Raw genomic sequence first — 15,990 nt, forward strand, 5'->3', positions numbered from 1 at the left:
GCTACTAGACCACTAAGAATGAATACTCAAAAGATCAAAGCTTACTGGATATTAAAAGTACATAGCTTTTTCTTTTGGAGTGTATTTGGATTGTTTTCGGCATCTATGGGATCAAACGAGCGTCGTGTGATATATTTTGGAACTTAAGCAAATAAATACATATAATATGCTATTAGACTTTTGAGAATGATCACTCAAAAGATGAAAAGCTTATTGGGTGTCAAAAGTACATAATTTTTCCTTGTGTAGTATATTGGGACTGTTTTCAGCATTCATGAGATCAAACAAGCGTGCTTTTGACATACTTTGGAAGTTAAAGAAACAAACACATCTAATATGCTACTAGACCACTAAGAATGAGTACTCAGAAGATCGAAAACTTCAGGAGAGCAACAGACTGATATTCTTACTCATGGAGTATCTAGTAAAGTGTTTCAGGACTAACTTATCAGGTTGAGCAAGTTTTATCTATGCACCAACTTGAGGGGGAATGTTGACTTTATTGTAAATATTCTAGGATTCCTATATTTTGTAGGTTTAGGATTTGTAATTAATTGTGATCTTTAGGATTTAGTTTTCCTATCTTTTGTAGATTACCGTCCTTGTATTGTATATTAACTTCCTTGTATTGTACATTCCTTTCCTTACACTGTAGATTACCTTCCTTGTAATTATTTGTAATTTTTAGGATTTACTTTCCTAGTAAAATAAGGCGTGTGTGCCTGTATAGTATATAGTATATATTATAAACTTACTAGCATATGGGCACAAACAAAGTGTGTGAGAATTTTTTTGTTTTTTTGTTTTTGAAATAGAAGGAGAGAGGAAGAGAGTGATAGAGAATGTGGGAGTGAGAAGTTTTTTTTTATTTTTTTTTATTTTTACTTTTTTAATTAGAGATATGTTAGAATTGTAAATGTACATGAGGCTTTGAAAAAAAAAAGCAAAATTTGGTTGTGTGAAATTACATTTCTGCCTCATATTTCTTATTCATGTTCTGTTTTAATTAGAGAGTTAAACTTGATAATTTTATAAAATTTTGGTTGACAATGAGTGTTTTATTATTTAGTAGAGATTAGTAGAGATAAGTTGGATAAACTAACGAGACATACAGAGAGAGAGAGATACGGAGATCATTCTTCTAATTTTCGTCATCGCCATCGTCATGGCGCTTCTGTATATTTTCTGCAGATTAATATTTTCTTTCTGGGTTTTTCCAATTCTTGCGTACAGGAAGCTCAAGAAAAATGGGTTGGATGGTCCCTCTCCAAGGTTTCCATTCGGAAATCTAAGTGAGATGAAAAAGAAGATCATCATCAATGTTCAAAGTTCAAATATCTCCCATGACATACCTTTTCCTTTTTTTACTCGATGGCAAAACTCTTTCGGTAAGTAAACTCACACGTTTAAGTGCCCGTTTGATAACCATCTCAAAACACATTTGCATGCCCATATATTCATGTCAATAATGATAAATGTTTATATAAAATGATTGATTTGTGTTTGTGTATATTTACAGGAAAGACGTTCGTTTGTTGGTTGGGGACTGAGCCATTTTTGTACATAGCAGATCCAGAGCTACTGAAAAACTGTCTGCGGAGGTGACAGCAAAGAACTTGGGGAAGCCAGCGGTGTTCCGATGCGATAGAGCCCCGATGTTCGGTAATGGCCTAGTCATGTCCGAAGGGGAAGACTGGGTTCGTCACTGCCATGTTATCACTCCTGCTTTTAACCCAACAAACTTGAAGGTATATATACACTCTCGCTCTTTCTATATATATGCATATCAAACACATAGTATATCATATACAATACTTGATATTATGCTTTGCCCTTTTTCCAGTTTATTGACATAAACAAACCGGAAATGGGCAAGCATTATACTCCACAAACATAATATAAAACCTTAGTTCGTGAAGCAGCATTTATTCTTCTACTGCTTTTGACTGTTAACATACTTTTTACTGAAACCCACCAAATTATATTCCATGTTCAATCAATGTTATACAGGCAATTGCGAGCTTAATCGTGGAGACCACCAACAAAATGCTAGACAATTGGAAAGATTCCGGTGCTCAAGAAATCGATGTCGAGAGAGAAATCACGGCTACCGCAGGGAGACCTCATCGCCAAGACCAGCTTTGGCATCAGCTACCAAAGTGGCCGCCTAGTGTTCGAAAAACTAAGAACCTTGCAAATGACACTCTTCAAAACGAGCCCTCTTGTGGGAGTTCCTTTCCGAAAAATGATGCACCCTAAGGAAACCCTAGAGGCCAGAAAACTTGGGCAAGAAATCAACTAATTGTTCTTGTCAATCATTGACGAAAGGCGAAAATCCATCAAAGGGTCGACGCCGCAGCGTGACCTGCTTGGCTTGTTGCTTAAGGAGAGTGAACGAGGCCTCACAACACAAGAACTTGTGGATGAGTGCAAGACATTTTTCCTTGGAGGTCTTGAGACAAGGGCATTGGCAATCACATGGACAATGTTGCTTCTGGCCACCCACCAGGATTGGCAACATCAGTTGAGAGAAAAGATTAGGGAAGTGGTCGGAGCTAAAGAAATTGATGTGGACATGCTTTCTGGACTTAAGAAGGTAAAACTTTCCTCTGCCCCATTTGGTGGGCTCAATGGGATCAGTTGTGATCAATTAAAATGGAATTGAGTCTAGTTCGTTGTTGTTGTGTCACAATGTGAGATAGATGTGACTAGACATGATGGGTTGTGAATTTACAATAGAGTGGATTATCTGACTTATCCTTATACATAGGTTACAAGTCATGTCTTACAAGTTTCTACCCATCTAATCCTATCCCTAGGCTCAATCCCATCCAGCCCACCAAACGGGCCGCTTTTTGTCTTTTTATTTTCTCCGGTAAGATGCGTTTATTCAAACACCATAATTGATTGTGCTTAATTTAATGATGCAGATGGGATGGGTGATGAATGAAGCCTTACTGACTATACCGTTCGTCACAAAATGCACGAAGGCAAGCCAAAGCCGACATTCATGTGAGCGACGACCTGCCATTCCGAGTGGTACCAACATGTGGATTGACATCGTCGGCATGCACCACGACCCGGCCCTTTGGGGCGAGGACGTCAACGAGTTCAAGCCGGAGAGGTTCAAGGACAACATCCACGGCGGGTGCAAGCACAAGATGGGGTACTTGCCCTTTGGGTTTGGAGGGAGGATGTGCATTGGTCGAAACTTAACTTTCATGGAGTACAAGATAGTTCTAACCCGCACAAGATGGGGTACTTGCCCTTTGGGTTTGGAGGGAGGATGTGCATTGGTCGAAACTTAACTTTCTTGGAGTACAAGATAGTTCTAACCCTAATTCTAACTAGGTTTTCTTTTACCATCTCTCCAACTTATAGCCACTTGCCTTCCATTGAGCTCACTCTGAGACCTTTCTATGGCCTGCCTCTAGCACTCCAGCCCCTCTAGGCACTTGGGTTCTACGATCTTATCACTTCTAATCCTTATTGGAAATTAACAGCATTGATCTCTTGAATAAAAAGCAAAAGAAACAAATACACATATAGTTCAACTTGCAAAGGATTTTTGTAGTCCGTCCTTCCGTGTTAAGTTTTATTTCACTTCAAAGACAGAAGACGAGTATAATCACAAGCACTACAGATAGAAGAGAATGTGAGGAACAATCATTTAAACGTCATACAGACTATTCTTTAAGTAGTCGAAAAACTAGCTCAATCAGTCACAGGGTCTAGCACATTTTAGTGTGATATTACTATTCGCATTTATTTGATCTCTGAGAATTGAAATGGAGTAACTCTAAAAAAGAGGTAAACTTGGTGGAAAGCGGACATGCATCCATTGCCTCTCGTGTGCCGCCAAATGTTGCCAGCCAATCTCATCGAGCAAGGAAATCTTCAGGTCGTAGAACTTCTTCTTGGGAGGCTCCCCATCATTTTGAATTACGTCATTCAGAAACTGCACTCGTAAATATGATCAGTTAGATAAACTGTTCCTCTTTGACAATATTTCCAGGGAAATACAAACCTTGAAACTACAAATGACTACAGGACCAGATTGTATGTTTCTAGAGCGCTTTGAATTCTTTTCGATTGGCTTGGAACTTATTATATTAATGTGTTTATTGAGCTAACATACAAGTAGAATTACTCAAGCAGTTCAATCAAAAAACCTACCAGAAAGTGCAAATGATACTGATCCTATGAGATTATACATGGTTTTAGGTGAGACGCAGTGTGCTATTCCAAAGGTTAAGATAGGAAAGAGAAAAATACCTTCAGTTCTGTTCCAAGCCTTCCAGAACGTTTCTCACGTAGTACTGAGAGAGTTCCGTTTTTGGAGGACTTCACTTCAACCCATTTTTGAAGTTCTTTAAAGTTGCTTTCAAACAAATCTGAGCCTGGTTTGGAAAGATCTTCAATCTTCTCTCCCCGTTCTGCACCTTCAGCCTCTGCCGGCTTATCACTCTGCAACAATAATCGGTAAGCTTGTACTCCCCTTAATTGTTAGAGATACATAAATGAAAATTTAGGCGATAAATTAAACATAAAAGGAAAAAAAGACAGTATAGTGAGTTTTTGCTCAGCATTCATAGGTATGGAGAAATGATCTCAGATTAAAAATTACGTATATTCATACCCGCATGGCATTCGTAAAAGCTTATCTACGAAAAATGGGAGGAAAAAAAAGTTCCTCACAATTTTAAAGTTCAACAATTCACATGCAAGTAAAACCCGAAAGGTCTACTGAAGAAGCTGAAACCAATGACAAAGGCAAGCCTTACGACTATACCCTTTCGGTCATTTAAAAGCACACCAATCCTAATACATGAAACTGTATTTGGACATGATTATACAGGTAGTGACATCTAGTAACACTAAAAAAGAGAATGTGAGAAACGATCATTAAACTTCATACACTAAAGAAGAGAAGATCTGTTTCCATATGAAATAGAAGAAACAGAAGCAACCTGTAGTTCACACATATTTTGCCCATGCAGTTAAGACGGCAAAATATATGTCTTGCAAGCTACGCACCTATTTTAGCAGCTAACAAAACACGGAAAAAGCGTTGTTCGAGCAAGTAAGTTGTCAAACACAAATGTTCAAACAAAAAAACATGCAACATGCCCTGTAGCACTCCATCACAGAGAGTGTGGTTGTTCACTTTTTCTGAGATCGGACATCCTCCACACTATAGCAAAAAACATAAATAATAATGTAATAAAGGTTGCCATCATGGATGTTCTGCAGGCATGCGTGCTAAAAATAAATTGTAATTTACCTATCTTTGTTTTTTTTTTTTTTTTTGCCTGAGTTTTTGTCTTGAGGGCGGCAATCAGAACTCTGTCGGCAGGTTTGATTTTGGGGAAAACCAGATTGTGGAATTCTCCAGCAATTCTGGCAGAATTGGTTGTGCCTATTTACTCGCTGCAAGGTTTTTTGCTGTGAATGAAGGTAAAATTGATAAGGATAGAGATAAACGTGATAGTTACAGAAAATAGTACGAAAGAGTGGTAAAAAAAGATTGGCCGACAGTTTTTGATGACTGCGCAAACATTTACCCAAGAGAAACAAGTATGGTTAATAAGATTGACATATGAGAGCATTTATCGGAAGGGAAAGTTTACCTGTTAGATTTGTCTGCTTGATCAAGGAACAATGCTCTATTCGAAGTCTTGGCGGCTGCAATTGGTCGGGGTTGTTGATCCAGTGGTTGGGAAGGGAGTGGGCATTTGTGATTTGATTGAGCCGATCACTGGGTTGGAGAGTGCTTGGTCTTGAAGCAGTCCATGAACGATGAAATCTATCTTCCCAAAGTTGCTGTTTTGATTTCCAAAAGAGAGTTGAAATGTTTTTGACTCACCGACCAAATTTTTAAGAATTGGCGGCACCACAAAAGGATCCTCATATCCGTCTTGTATCACCAAAGTGTGGCAAGAAACACGAAGTATCTTTTCGACGTGCCTTCCTATCATGAGGAAGTTGTGCTGATTCGTGTTGACTTCCACAATAAGATTGATTTTGAACCTGTGCAAGAGGAGGATATTCTTGTGTTAGACAACCATCACTGCTAATACCAATCTTGTGAGCAATCTAGAAAATGCATTAGAACCATCGTAATGAAGCGTATGCACGAATAACATCGACAAAAAGACACACAAATAATTTAGATCCATATCACCCAACATTAATAGACTGCAAAATAAATCTACAACAACAAAGTATACAGTCTTTGTTCCCCAGTTTTATAAAACAAAAGCAGAAATGGAAATAATACTTTCCTAACTCTGCAAGGTAAACTCTACACTCGCAAGGGTCAAACAGCAGCCAAAATATAATGGGGATGGAGACCACCCCAAAGTTATCTGTATGCATGCATTGAGATTACGAACAAAGATTAATTCAGGCACAAGAGTGATTGCAAAAGTATATACTGGCTGGATAAGCGCATGTGCCTGTGTGTATACATCAAAGTGAATTCAAGATGTCGCAGATTGAGCCATCAAGTATAAAGATATACCGAAAGACATTGTTCGGCATAGCAAAATTAACAATTCATAAACATAAAAATGGTAGTTTCATGTGCAAAGTCGTTCTATAAAATTCAAAGACATACGTAACGGTAACTTTTGTTACACGTTCAACCTTGTTGTTGCATAAAATATCATAGGCATAAAAACATTATTATGTATGAATTTCATAACCATCAGAAATTAAAAAATGAGTTAGCAACTTAATATAACCAGGCAGATGAAAAATAGATGCAAAAGAACATTACCATGGTTCGGGTAATTTGTTCATCAAACCATGTTCGTTGCACTCAAACGATCCAGACGTCTTATTTCAACTTTGGCTGGATGGACAGGACTTGTACCACCAACCCCTAGCTAAATCGAATCCAACAACAGTCGCTTAGCATGCGAAACTTGTATTCTGTTATCGTAATCACAGGTTTTCAAATGATCAAACATATATAACTGTCACTTCGCAAACATGGAGTACAAACGAATAGAGAAACAAACCAAGAAGTAGCCAAGTAAGATGCACCACAATTTCAAAAAAAAAAAAAAAAGAAAAAAAAAAAAAAAAAGAGGTAATTTTTGTTAACAGGTCGGTGATGAGAGACTAACCTTGTGTAACACAGGATCAAGTAAAAACAATTTGTCTATCATTTTTGACTCAGAATTAGCACTGATGGCACGCCCCGTATATGGCAAGTTTACAAAGTCTGCACAAACATGAGTAAAGTTCAACGAAGACTTTACTTTAACCATACAAAAAGGACTACGTTTGAAATTTTACCAAGCTATTAAACTCCTAACTACAATTTTTTAGCAACTAAAAAAGATATGCGCTCCTGGACTTTAGTATAAAATGTATATGATAACGACCAACTTAAACTTATTTTGAGGACAGAGGTACATGAATTCTTTCGTTCTTCATCAAAATGAAACAATGACCAGCACAAGAAAATCAATCAAAGTATCATGAAATGATGAGTATAGTTCAATTAGAAATGTCCTTACTATACCTTCAATAGTGTGGGAATCAATTATTTAACAGATATCCTATTGATTCCAAATCCACCAATGTTCACTAGTTGAATTGCTTAAGGACCCTATGAAGAGTAAGCACGAATATTTTTTATGTTCTAACAAAAATGGATTTTGAAAGATACAGATAATCATCAACATCGATCATATTAACCACACGACAAACAAGCAAATAGAACAAAAGATCAGATGAAGATACTGTCTCTTAATCTTTCCTAGCTAGGTATGTGGAGCTTTCCATTTTTGTTTACTTGATGGGATTGCTGAAAAATGTCCCCAAACTTTCACTTCTGCTTCTCACATCAGTAAGTACTGATTGCAACACCGCAGCAACATTATGGTCCGATCCCAGACAATAAAGTGGTCACCACGGACAATGCATGTGGTGGTTGTAAATTATCCCAGCGCATGCATGCAGTACTACAAAGTTCCAACCCCCAAGCTTGGACCTTGATGCCAGTATCATGTGATTGAGTTGTCATGTGATTGAGATGGTAAGCCATTTAGTACACGAGGAACACAACAAACTCAATATGAAGCGAAGCCAAAACAACTTTTTCTCTTTTATTTGTACTTTGGAAAGATAAGGCTGAAGCCATCTTTAATTGGCTTTACAAATCACATGATATAAAAGGGTATTGTTCCTCCTAGCTAGACTTGTCAAAAAAAAATGCTCCTGTTGCTCAGTTTAGTTAATCTGGACCGCAAAATTTAACAAAAAAACTAACACTAAAGAAGAGAATGTGAGAAACCATCATTTAAACGTCATTATTACTTGGATCTTTATTACTTCCAGTTCACACAGAAGAGAATTGTTCGACCAACCCTTATTAAATTGTTGAGTACCAGTTGACAAAGGGAGATACCAAAAGTTAGAAGGTCATTAATGTACTTGGCATACACAAGACTGGACTTTGCCTATGCCTTGAGTGTAGTGAGTCAATACATGCATGATCTTGGATAGGAACATATGAATGCAGTGATGAGGATTTTGCGATATTTGAAAGGAAGCCCAAACAAAGGAATTTTGTTTAAAAGAAATAACCATCTTAGAGTTTGTAATACCCCGTATTTAAAAAAAAAGTTATATATATATATATGTGTGTGTGTGTGTGTGTGGGTAATTATTTTTACGTAGTGATTTTATTAGATTTCTTTTATGCAAGAACCTACTTGCGATATGTAAAATAGTTTCAATGTAAAATCCTTTTTGCTACAAATTATTTCAAAAACTAGCTAGTAGTATTTCATGTTCATATGTAATTAGAGATATTTTTAGTTTGAATTGGAGAAGGGGATTATGATGAGTTTGGCTAGATTTTTTTTCACAAAGGCTAAGTAGCGTTTTGGCAACCATTAGAGAATAAAGGGGAGGGGTTAGTCACTACTCTAGATAGGTTGAGGTGGAAGTTGGTATTTAATATAAGCGAATAATTAGGTTGAAGAGGTGGAGTCTATAGCATGTGTATGTTAGTCTATTTGCATGTAGGTGGCAACACTTTGAGGTATTAGAAGTGCTTACTTATCAATCTATAGGAATCTTAATCATTAGGATGATATTCACCACTCTAACTAGAGAAAGATGACAACTTATTGTGGTTCGAACATTTCACATGGCCTTTGATGCAATGAACATCTTGCATGATATTCATTAGTTCATGATTAGGTTAACATTTGGTGTGTTTCTATTGGAACACATAATAGGGCTAGTGATTAGCTTAGCATTTTTTGTTTTTCTATTGGACCACATTTCATTCTTAATGATAGGACAACAATCGTTGCCTTGTTATTGGAACGCATTTCATGGTAATGATTAGCACAATACTTGGTTTCTTTTTATTAGAACACTTGGGAGATTTTTTGGAGATGAAGATGTCATGCAATCTTTATAAAGGAAGGAGCAAAGAACCAATGGAAGACATGGAGAAAAAGAGAGAGGAAGAAGAAGAAGAAAAAGAAGAAGAAAGAACCACTCCAACGAGAAAGAAATTCTCCATTTCATATTACCTTCTTATAGTGAAATACAATGAAAGCAAACCCCAGTGGATGTAGTCGATTTGGCGAACCACTTAAATCTTATGTTGTTTATGCATTTATATTTTGGAGATCATTGCCATAAGAAGTACTCCCGCCAAACTATCAAAAATATCCATTTACTTCCCTTGAGAAGGTTGTAAAATAAGGGAAGGGAAAAGGGGGAGGGGGGGGGGGGAATCCCAGAAAATGCATGAGAGCTTACCCAATAGAATTGCTTTATGGAACTCAAAACGGATTTATCCATCAATATCACCTAGAGAGATGGAGTAAAATGGTAAAGTAATATTTCTCAATTAGATTGTTGTGTGTTATCCATACTATATATTATTGATAATATAATACAATTTTGGCTACTAACAATTTGATTAGTGTTGCAAATATAATACAATTTTGGCTACTAACAGTTTGATTAGTGTTGCAAATGTTATAGAGCATGTGATTATTGATATCCTTGTTAAATGACATATACATAAGCATTCTTGTAAAGTAAGAAAAAAAAGTTAAGTTGTGTTTGAGTTGTGAAGATTTTCAAGGGCTGAAGTTTGCCTTAAATATAAAATAATGAACCTTGTATATGTCAAGCGTAGGGTGTAGGCCTTGAGTATACAAATTGGTTGATTATAAAAATAATGAATCTTGTATATGTCAAGCGTCGAGGGAATGGCTTGAATATACAATTGGGCATCAGGGGTATTGCCTGTATAATAAAGTGGAAACTGAGAATTTAATTACAAAAATTGGGTTTAAGGGATGAACGGGAGTTACCTCATATTCTAAGGTATTCAAAGTCAAGTGGTATAAGCATGGTATGGGACGTGCAGGCTTGAGTGTCTTAGGTATGTGTTAGCAGGATTAGAAGTGAGTGAGTACATTCATGCATCTCATTGCATACATTTTATGTATTGGCAAGAGCTACTCATTTCAATTATTATTTTAGTTGGTACTTTTGTTATGAATTACTTTTGTATACTAATATTTTATTTCCGTTGCGTATTCAATAAATTATATTTGGTAAACTTAAGCTTTTATTATGTAAGATTTGTTATATGATGTATTGTGTGTGTAATCGTGCCAAATTATTATAATTTTTTCATCCATATCTTGGTTGTAGAATTTATTTCTATAGCTAAGATATGGCTCACACCCTAACTCATGAATATTCTTTATTCGCAGGTCGGGGCGTGACAGAGTTGAAGGTTATACTAATGCAGATTGGCTAGACTTAGTGGATGACAGATGCTCAACATCAAGTTACTTTACATTCATTAAGGGCAACTTGGTTACATGAAAGAGTAAGAAACAAAATGTAGTTGCCCGTTCCAATGCTGAAGCTAAATATAGAGGTATGTCCTTATGGAAAATATGTGGAAAAAATGGTTATATGTGGAAAATATGTATTACGTAAATCATTATCAGAATTAATGATGTTTGTAGCTTCTCACATATATCACTAAATTTGAATCACCACACTGTTATTCAAACACAAAAGATAGTACAGTACCACATAAAGATTTATTCATAATTCAAACGTGAACATCATAAACAGAAAACGCTTCTTCAATCAAAGACATGTCTACTGAACACTGTCACGATGCGTAAATAAAAAAAAGGAGAAACTAGGTTTCCATCCCTCTTTTTGCTACTCCATTAATTAAAACCTTTTACTTTTCAATTTTTGTTCAAAGTCCTTAGGTTTTAATAAACGTCATTAACTACTTCAATAACAAAATAATTTTTTTATTTCTAAATATATTCATTTATTGTTAGAAAAATTATATAGGATATATTTATATTTATGGCTAAATTTTTATTCATATATTTGCATTTTTAGTTTGTACCCATTTCTAATTTGCAATCCTTTTTTAATTTGTACCTATTTTATTTTTAGTTTTAATTTGTACCCATATATTAATTTCTTTTTGTGCCCATATTTTTAAAACTTTTACATGTATTTGTACCTATTTTTAATTTTTCTAAATGTACCCATGCTAATTATATGTATTTATTTTATGTTTTAAAATATATCAATAGTTATTTTTTTAAAATATGTTAATAATTATGTGGGTACATTATTTTTTTGCTATAATTTTGTGAAGAACAATATTACTCTATTATTGATTTTTAAGTATTTATTATATTTTAAAAATATTATTTGAATTTATTTAAATTTCATAATTTGTGGGACATTAAATGCATAAATGCATGAGTTAAATCTCTTAAATGATGCTAAGGATCCCAATCAAAATATTTAGACAAATAAGGTTTCAATCTAACAATTAGGCTGATTAGATAACTAAAATGACCCTAACAAAAAGTCTAGTTACCCTTTTTTTACTCTTTCTACATGTCACACATTTGTCTCATCATTTTATATCATGCATGCATGCGTTGTTATGAACTTATATATATGTGGTGCATCAGAATATAGATAAAGTCACCCTAATCATTCTATAAATATAGAATCAATGATGGTCTCCATGTAAGTCGTTAACTATCTAATCGAGTTAATTAATGGCTGCTTAATCAACTTGATTAGATCATTACTTGGTCGTCAAGCTGTGGGTACTTGTTAATTAAATAACTAAAGAAAAAAGCGGCTTCCTGATTCGGTTTGTCCAAATATGCGGATTTGGATCCTCTCTTGAGCCTAAGGAGAGGATCCTTTTGATCAAAACACGTGGATCAGTTGGATAAAAATTCAATGGCTACAAACATAGGAGTCCTTTAAAATTATAATAATTATAGTCGTTGGATGAAAATCCAACGATCCATATGTCTTGGTCAGGAGGATCCTCTCATTGGGCTCAGGAGAGGATCCAAATCTGCATAATTGGACAAACCGAATTTGGAAGCCGCTATTTTCTTTAGTTATTTAATTAACAAGTACCCACAGCTTGACGACCAAGTAATTATCAAATCAAGTTGATTAAGCAGCCATTAATTAACTCGATTAGATAGTTAACGACTTACATGGAGACCATCATTGATCAGAGAACTCATGGGTTGTGATTAATTTAAAGGAAAACTAATGAAAATGACTTAAAAACTTTGAGTTTTAACGATAAGGACAAAATAAAGAGTAAAGTGAATAGTACCAGGATTAACTTTTTAGTGTAAAAATGTAGTTTTTTGTTAAAATGAACAGTACCGGAAGCTTTTCATTAAAGTTCTCTAATTTAATCATGCATATGGGACGGGTGATGAATGAAGTCTTCCGACTGTACCCTTGAGCACCAAATGCACAAAGGCCAAACCAAAGCCAACATTCAAGTGAGCGATGACTTGTCCATTCCGAGGGGAACCAACATGTGGATTGACATCGTCGGCATGCACCACGACCTAGCCTTATGGGGCGAGGATGTCAACGAGTTCAAGCCGGAGAGGTTCTAGGATGACATCCACGGTGGGTGCAAGCACAAGATGTGGTACTTGCCTTTTGGGTTTGGAGGGAGAATGTGCATTGGTAGAAGTTTGACGTTCTTGGAGTATAAGATAGTTCTAACCCTAATTCTAAGTAGGTTTTCTTTTACCATCTCTCCTACTTATTGCTAGAGTAAATGTAGAAATATAGAGAATAATCCGAATGCTGACTTTGATGTACGATTTGAATCGTTTCCTTAAAGTGTTATTTGCCCCCACTCGAATGAGTTTGCTAAAGGGTTATTGGCAAATCACTTCCATGATACAACAAAGTATGGAATATTTGATTAACAAAACTGAATTATATTCCCTTAAAAATAAATAGAAAGAAATTGTATGAATATGATGGAGAAAGAAGAGAGTAAGGAATGTAGAAGCTAATTTATGAAATTGTGTGTGAAACATTATGCCACAATAGGTATTTATAGGCATTAAAACACTCATTCATCGAGTCCTTTCATTTTAGTTGAAGATATACAACCCTTCTTAATTCTATTCATACAATTTGAGTAAGTATTAGGGATGGCAACGGGGCGGATTGGTTCAGATATGCCATCCCCATAACCGAACCCACTTGTTTTCCCCGTACCTGAAACCGAAAAAAAACCCGAATGGGTATTCCCCGTAACGGATTCCCTATCGGGTAACGGTTTTCCCGTAACCATAAAATTTAACTGATTAAACAGTGAGAGGGATGAGGAAGCCAGTGGTGTCTCGGTGGTTAGTTCTCGGGGGAGTTTGAGGTGATGGTACGAGAGGGACGAGGAGAGAGAGTGAGAGGTTGCAGAGATGGTGTGGGTCTAGAGGGTGTGGTTTGAGGGCTCACCAAAGACGGTGGGGTGGTGTGGGTGGTGGTACCGTGTGTGCGTAGCTCGGGAGAGGTGAGGACTGAGGATAGTGTAATGAGGAGAAGGAAGGAAAGACAAAGAGAGAGAGTTGCAGAGAAGTGAGGTGAGGGAGAGAGCACCAGGAAGAAGAGAAAGGTGAGGGATGAGGGAGAGAAGATGGTGGTATGGTCCTTGTTTTGCATGTGTGTACGAATATGTGTGCGGTGCTCGGGGAAGGGAGAAGCACAAAGCACAAAAATGGGAGGAACGTGGAGAGAGAGTGAGGTGTGTTTTCTGGAAAAACTCAAAGGCTTTGAAGTGTGCACTGCACGCTCAAGACTTTTGTAGTTTCCCATGGAGTATTAAAGTTGTTGGAGAAAAAACATAGGGATTTCATTCTTTTATAAAAACATATATATAATAAATATTTATATTTTTTATTAAATAATGAAAACAGGGTGGGTTCGGACCGGTATGGATTCGGATCGGATACCCCTATAACCATAATCGAACCCAAAACTGAAACTGAATAATTTACTAAACAGTTACCCATAACCGTAAAAAACCCGAAATTTGCTACCTGAAACCGAACTGTTCAGGTCGGTTACCTGCGGGTATCGGATTTGACGAATTAAATTGTCATCCCTAGTAAGCATCATGTTTTTTAACTAAAAATTGTAACCATTCAACAAGATATACAAAAGGTTGAAACCCAACCTTTTGTAAAGGTTGCCGACTGTAACTTGTTGTGTACTGCAGCACCACACACATGCTACACAATGTAGTACCAAATCATATATATATATATATATATATATATATATATGTATTCTGGAAATATTCAACAATCCTTCCCTATTTTAAGAATATATAATAAATGGTATTACAATATTTCTCTCTTTTTAATTAATCACAAGCATACCAATATAATCATGCGTACAATAAAGGTAACTTTTGAATTAAAATTTTAATTAGTGTAAGTAATTCAAAGTTATAACGAATGCGATGGTGACCTAAGTTTAAACCAACTATTCTTATGTTAAAACCGGAATCACTACACACAAGAGTGTGTCTTATTTTCTTAAAGAAATTTCTAAACTAAGCATTATTATGGCCTTGTGCTTCATCCTGGTTTCATGAACATTTACAAGAGAAAACCCAATTCTTGATAGAAGCAGCACCACTTCTTATGTCCCTGCTACTACAGACATAACTACAATTAACTTCATTAAGAGATCAAACTCATCCTCCTAAACGTAACAGTCTTGCATTGATCATCCTGGAATGAGCTATATATTAATTTTCAATGCTTTCACAACCACTTATCAATAACTTGTAATTACCCATTAAACTTTTAAACTAGTGATGTTCTAGTTAAAGTCGGGTTACCATTATTGGTGGCTAATTTTCAATAAATGGTTTCAGCCCCATTCCACTAAATGTACTAATACCAAAGCTCTTGAAAGTGCTTTCATTAACGGATCCACCAAGTTATTACTTGATTTAACATAAACAATAATAATAACTCCATCAGTTATTAATTGCTTGACATATTTATGTCTCAAGCTAATATGTCTAGACTTTCCATTGTATACCTATTGTATGTCCCAGACAAAGTAGTCTTACTATCACAGTATAAAGAAATGGATGGCATTGGTTGTGGCCACAACTCTATTTCCAATAACAAATTTCTAATCCATTACGCTTCTTTACCTACTGCCGCTAATGCTATAAATTAAGATTCCATAGTTGAATGTGATATACATGTTTGCTTCTTCGAAGCCTAAGAAATTGCTCCTCGGGCAATTGTAAAAATCCACCATGATGTAGACTTATTATCATTAGCACTTGTTATCCGACTTACATATGAATATCCTTCAAGTACTACTGGAAATTCATAATAAGTTAAACTTAGGTTAATAGTTCTTTTAAGATAACGAAAAATTCTATTTATTGATTTCCAATGGGCAGTACCTAGATAACTAGTGTATCTAGAAAGTTTGCTTACTGCAAATACGATATCTGGTCTAGTACAATGCATGTCATACATTAAACTTCCAATTACACTAGCATACTCAAGCTGTGCAATGGATCTACCATAATTATTAAGCAAAGTCTCACTAGGATCATAAGGGGTATTTGCTTCTTTT

At 35.8% G+C, this 15,990-nt stretch overlaps 1 long non-coding RNA gene and 1 pseudogene across 1 annotated transcript; one reads left to right on the plus strand and one right to left on the minus strand.

Moving 5' to 3' along the window:
* The first annotated feature begins 948 nt into the window (after nt 1-948).
* Nucleotides 949-3,465, plus strand: LOC103932206 (annotated as a pseudogene).
* A 179-nt stretch (nt 3,466-3,644) lies between these two features.
* LOC103932238 lies at nt 3,645-7,085 on the minus strand. Its single transcript, XR_007253368.1, has 5 exons — nt 6,782-7,085; nt 5,631-6,030; nt 5,285-5,445; nt 4,276-4,467; nt 3,645-3,958 (listed from the first exon to the last, which is right to left on the minus strand). It is a non-coding gene; the product is annotated as an uncharacterized LOC103932238 (long non-coding RNA).
* Nucleotides 7,086-15,990: the final 8,905 nt, after the last annotated feature.

The sequence above is a fragment of a genome, unplaced genomic scaffold, assembly GCF_019419815.1.
Source record: "Pyrus x bretschneideri cultivar Hongxiangsu unplaced genomic scaffold, Pyrus_bretschneideri_v1 Contig57, whole genome shotgun sequence".
NCBI lineage: Eukaryota > Viridiplantae > Streptophyta > Magnoliopsida > Rosales > Rosaceae > Pyrus > Pyrus x bretschneideri.